This window comes from Salvia splendens, unplaced genomic scaffold, assembly GCF_004379255.2.
Source record: "Salvia splendens isolate huo1 unplaced genomic scaffold, SspV2 ctg1193, whole genome shotgun sequence".
Classification (NCBI taxonomy): Eukaryota; Viridiplantae; Streptophyta; class Magnoliopsida; order Lamiales; family Lamiaceae; genus Salvia; species Salvia splendens.
The window spans coordinates 17,140-22,863 of record NW_024598748.1 but is presented as its reverse complement, the minus strand read 5'-3'; positions in this window follow the sequence as shown (position 1 = coordinate 22,863).

Genomic DNA, 5,724 nt, shown 5'->3' with positions numbered 1-5,724 from the left:
GAAAAGAAGATTCCACTGGCTTCACAAGGGAAGGAGAAATCTCCTGGTCCAGGAGATAATCAAATTCAGCAATATTACGGGACCCAGGAAGGAGATTATCAGGCCCAGGTCAATGCAATGGGAAGTTGGAATCCCGATGAGAGCTGGAATCCAGGGAGACAGAGAGATGCGCCCTGGAGAAACCATCCAAATTTCAGATGGACTGACAATGAGCAGAATCAGCCGGCACCACAACAAAGTCAGCAATTTGCACCTCAGCCCGAAAGACAAGGTAACTGGTCAGGAAGGAATCAAGAGGGGCAGGGCAGCTGGATCAATCGGAACCAAGGAGACCACTCGAGCTGGGGAAACAGAAATCAGAACAGTCAAGGGAACTCTTATGTACCACCGCACCAAAGGAATTTTCAGAACAATTACCAGGGTCAAGGAAATCAATACAACAACTCTTCAGGAGGTCAAGGAAACGCTCGTCAGGGTCAAGTGAGTGGACCGACTCTGAGCATAGGGCCACGGCCCAGTCAGCCATCGAAATCACCAAAGAGTATCGATGATATGGTGCACGATCTCGTCAATTCTCAGCCGCATATGCAAAACAACCTGCAATCGAACAATGACGTAGTGCACAAGCTTCAAGATGCTCAACAGGAGCAAAAGGCAGCAATGGATATGCTGGCCAAGCAGTTATCCCAGATAGCCACTTCTTTGAGTGATATGAGGGGAAATGAAGGGAAGATTCCCGCCTCCGTAAGGCCACCGGATAGAGCGAATATAAGTCAGATTACCTTGAGATCCGGGAAAGGATATGATGGGCCAGAGGTAAGAACGAAAGAAGCGACAAGCCCCAAGGAAGGCAAGGACGAGGATACAATTCCTAGGCCTAGGAACTTGGAGGGAGGAACCTCCTGGGTCAAGGATGACCTTAAGACAGGGGATTTGGAGCTGAGCCTTTTTTCCTCGATCCAGAGCCGGAGTTGGAGAACGAGGCATTAAGGGAGGAAACTGGAGAATTCTTAGCTGAAAGCTCTACAGGAGCAGGGAAGCGAATGAAGCCTTTCCCAAGCCGGGGGGAAGCCAAGAAGAAGAAGGAAGAATCGGTGGACTTCATGGATATTTTCGGGAAATTGGAGATTAATCTACCATTTATACAGGCCCTTGAAATTGCCGGTGTTTAGCAAGTTCATCAAGGAATTTATAGCTGGGAAGACTAGACCCAGTGGGAAAATTTTGATAGGCGAGAACGTCTCTGCAGTGATTCAAAAGCGGAGGATGCCTTCGAAATGCAATGATCCAGGTATGTTTACCTTACCCATCTCTATTAGTGATGTAAAAATCGAGCATGCTATGTTTGATTTAGGTGCATCCATAAATGTGTTACCACTGTCTATATACAAGAAGTTAGTAAGGGTAGACATGGTGGACACGAAAGTTGTGATCCAATTGGCAGACAGGTCATGCATTGTCCTGAAGGAGTGCTTGAGAATGTAATAGTAAAGGTACATGACTTCTTGTACCCAGCTGATTTCCATGTGATTAGAATGAGTGATAATGAATCTGCAGAGTCTGGAGGAGTACTTTTAGGGAGACCCTTCCTGCGTACCGCCAAGACTATCATTGATGTTTTTTATGGTACCATCTGCCTTGATTATAATGGGGAGAAATATACATTCAGCATAGATGAGGCAATGAAAAAACCTCTTGACGTCGAAAATTTGCATGCTATAGATGTTATTAACCCCTTGGTCCAGGAATACCTTGAGACAAAATTAATGCGGGAACAGATCAAGAATTCCGAGATGAGTCATGCCATTGATAGAGAAGTAGCTAGTTGGTGTCAAGCAATGAACACGAGTGAGTTATCAGATGATGAGCTAGCTGAAGCGATTCTGGAATTCTGTGCGAACCCGAAGCTAGCTAGATCAAGGAAGGCACCTTATGTGGCGAGCATGGACAGTTCTACTGAGTCTAAGAAGGGAATCGCAACAGAGTCGACAGAGAAAAATCCCTTGCCACAGGAAAAAGATGTCCCCAAGAAAGAATTGAAAACGCTTCCACTTGGGCTCAAGTATGCGTATCTGGAGGAGAATGAAAATTTCCCTGTAATTATTAACAGCAGCTTGACCGAGGAACAAAAAGAGAAATTACTGAATGTGATCCGGAGACACAAGAAGGCTATTGGGTGGACACTCTCTGACTTGGTTGGAATCAGTCCAGATATGTACATGCATCACATTCGTCTAGAAGAAGGAGCAAAAGCCTACAGGGACCCGCAACGCAAGTTGAATCTGAACATGAGGGAAGAAGTGCTGAAGGAAGTATTGAAGCTGCTATCCCCAGGAATCATATATTCCATACCAGACAGTGAATGAGTTAGTCTAATACATATGGTACCAAAGAAGTCAGGAATACAGGTGGTTAAGAATGATAAAAATGAGTTGGTCCCCACTCGACTTGTTACTGGATGGAGGATGTGTATTGACTACCGGAAGCTGAACGAGGCTACTAAGAAGGATCACTTCCCGTTACCTTTCATTGACCAGATGTTGGAGAGGTTGGCGGGCAAGCAATATTTCTGCTTCCTGGATGGATATAGTGGGTATTTTCAAATCTATGTGGATCCCGAGGACCAGGAGAAGACAACTTTCATGTGTCCCTTTGGAACGTATGCTTATAGACGGATGCCGTTTGGTCTGTGCAATGCGCCAGTCACCTTTCAGCGGTGTATGATGAGTATCTTCTCGGATCTCCTGGATGATTGCATCGAGATTTTTATGGATGACTTCACTGTGTACGGGAATTCCTTTGACTCGTGTTTGGCAAGTTTGGATGTAGTGTTGAGGAGGTGTTAGGAGAAGCACTTGGTTTTGAATTTCGAGAAATGCCACTTTATGGTCCCCGAGGGAATTGTCCTAGGGCATGTGGTATCGGAAAGAGGCATACAGGTAGATCAAGCAAAAATCGATGTTATCTCAAAACTGCCTTACCCGACGAAGCAGAAAGAGGTGAGAGGATTCCTAGGGCATGCAGGATTTTATAGGAGGTTTATAAAGGATTTTGCGAGAATTGCTCAACCACTCACTCACTTATTGCATAACGATGTGGAGTTTATTTCGATGAGGAGTGCAAAAAAGCTTTTCAATTGTTGAAGGATAGGTTAGTTTCTGCTCCCATTATTAGAGCGCCCGACTGGAATCTACCCTTTGAGATCATGTGCGACGTAAGCGACTACGCCGTGGGAGTGGTGCTAGGTCAAAGAGTTGATGGGAAAAGCTAAGTGATTTTTTATGCATCCAAGACACTGAATCAAGCTCAGAAGAATTATGACACCACTGAAAAGGAGATGCTGGCTGTTGTATACTCATTCGAGAAGTTTCGCCCGTACTTGCTGGGGTCGAAGGTGATCGTTTTCACAGACCACGCGGCTATTAAGTACCTACTGGCGAAGAAGGAGTCCAAACCAAGATTAATCCGTTGGGTGTTACTTTTACAAGAATTTGATTGGGAGGTCAAGGATAAGAAAGAAACTGAGAACAAGGTGGCTGACCACTTGAGTCGTATTTTTCAAGGGGAGACCGAGGAAACAATTCCAGATGCATTCCCCGAGGAAAATCTGTACTATTTAGGAGAACTTCCTAGACCCATCAATTGGGAAAAGATCATGGCGTTAACAGATCCAGGAGATTCTGAGAGAGAAAAATGTCGTCTAAACGATGAGCCATGGTTCGCAGACTTGGCAAACTACTTGGTCACTGGAGAGGTGCCCAGTTCGCAGGAAATTTCCCGGGCCCAGAGGATGAAGCTCAAAAGCGAGGCCAAGTATTATTTCTGGGACGACCCCGTATTTGTGGAAAATGGGAGCTGACCAAGTGATTAGAAGATGCATACCAGAATGGGAACAAAGGGATGTGCTGAACCATTGCCATGCCCTAGCTTGTGGAGGTCACTTTGGACCTAGGAAGACTGCAAGAAAGGTGTTAGACAGTGGTTTTTACTGGCCTACATTGCATAAGGATGCTTTCGAGTTTTGTCAGAACTGTGAGAGGTGTCAACAGACAGGGGGAATCTCCAGGAGGGACGAAATGCCACAAGTTCCAGTGATTGTGTGTGAGATCTTCGATGTCTGGGGAATGGATTTCATGGTCCATTTCCGTCTTCATACGGGAACGCATACATACTTGTGGCAGTTGATTATGTTTCAAAGTGGATAGAGAGGCCAAGGCAACCACATCGTGTGAAGCCAAAGAGGTAGCGAAATTTCTTAGAGCTAACATCTTTAACAGGTACGGAGTGCCCAGAGCTATAATATCTGATAATGGGACGCATTTCCGTAACCGGACTATTAAAGCTCTAATGAGAAAGTACGGAGTTCACCATCGCCTTTCCACACCATATCATCCTCAATCAAATGGGCAAGCTGAAATATCAAACAGGGAAATCAAAGCGATTCTGGAAAAGACGGTTAATCCGTCAAGGAAGGACTGGAGTAAGAGACTTGATGACGCACTATGGGCATACAGAACAGCATATAAAATGCCCATTGGAATGTCTCCTTACAGGTTAGTATTCGGCAAGATGTGTCACTTGCCGGTGGGAATTGAGCATAGGGCGTACTGGGCAGTCAAGGAGATTAATATGAATCCTCAAGCCTGTGAGGGAGAGAGGAAACTGCAGCTCCATGAGTTGGAAGAATTGAGGCTTGAGTCTTACGAATCAGCGATGTGGTACAGAGAAAAGACCAAGCTTTGGCATGATAAGAATATCCGGACCAAGGAACTGCAAGTTGGGCAGAAAGTTCTCCTGTTCCAATCCCGGCTCAAGTTAATGCCTGGTAAACTGAAGTCCAAATGGACTGGACCATACACTATTGTGAGTCTTCGTGCAAATGGAGCAGTAGAGATCCAGGGAAGTGCTTCAAACTCAACTCCTTTTCTTGTCAACGGTCATCGTATGAAGGTATTTAGGGATAACTCGGAGCTGTGTGTAGTGGACGAAATGCCACTACGCGCACTCCCTGATATCGCCTGATCGGTCTAGGAAGTGAGTGTTCTTAAGGATTTCCTAGGTCCAGTATCCAAGAAGTTTTACCATGACCTGACCTAGGAATCGTGAGAACACTTTAACACAATTTGTAAATATTTAATTGTTTTCCTTAAATTAATAAAACCCAAACAAATCAAAAAAAAAATAATCTTCTAAAAATATTTTCGAAATACCAGACTCCTTGGTAATGTTTTGATATTGTCATATCCTAGACCTGGGGGGGTCTGGCGTTTCATTTTTTTAGTTTGATTTTTTATGTGTAGTTCTGCATAGAGTATCTACTGGGGCAGGGAGTTGAGGAGCAAAACATTGGAAGGAATTGGCACCGGTTTCGAATTTCGAAAAAACTAAAGGGGCACCTTTATGAGGAGACGTACGGTCGCTAGCGTCATGCCTGCAAAACCGTCCTCGTCCATACCCATCAGCTAATAACCGTGTGCTGCTTTTTATTTTTCATTACTCACTCTCTCTACATTCGAAAATCCCTAAAATTTCTCTTTAGGTTTTCTTTCTCTAACCCTAATCGAGAAAATTCCGTCCGAGTTTCTGTGAAAATTTTACAGCATTCTTCATGGACAACAAACAGGGTGCCGGAAGTACTTCAGGACCCGCCGATTCTAATACGGTGGTGTTCATGGCTGACCTCCTACAAAAATTTGGGGGGCCAGAAAAGGCGATGGAGGCATT